Source organism: Ursus maritimus, unplaced genomic scaffold, assembly GCF_017311325.1.
Source record: "Ursus maritimus isolate PB19 unplaced genomic scaffold, ASM1731132v1 scaffold_1, whole genome shotgun sequence".
Lineage (NCBI taxonomy): Eukaryota > Metazoa > Chordata > Mammalia > Carnivora > Ursidae > Ursus > Ursus maritimus.
Genome location: NW_024423343.1, coordinates 70,106,987 through 70,107,414, shown reverse-complemented (window position 1 = coordinate 70,107,414; position 428 = coordinate 70,106,987).

Sequence of the window (428 nt, the reverse complement as noted above, 5' to 3'; positions counted from 1 at the left end):
AAAAAAAAAAATCTTACCAAAAAACTTATAAAAATGCTCACATAGGAGGAAAAAATATACAAGATTACAAGACTCTTCAAAGGCAAAGCAATATGTACAAGGGTGTTCGAGACAGTGTTGCTTATAATAGGGAAAATCTGAAACAATTTATATGCCTATCAGCAAAGGATTAGTAAACTCTGGAGTTGAGAATAGTTTTAAAATCTGGGGTGGAAAGATTTCCCTACATATGATATGATCCAGGCATCATAAAGAAAGGTGTTACAGAATCGATAACAAAACAAACAGCTTCAATAGATCCCATAAACAAGTAGACTAGAAAAAACATTTCTAATCTACTAATATATAAAGAATTCCTTCAAATTCTCTCTCTCTCTCTCTCTTTTTAGAGAGACAGAGCAAGTGAGCAAGGAAGGGGTGGGGAAGGG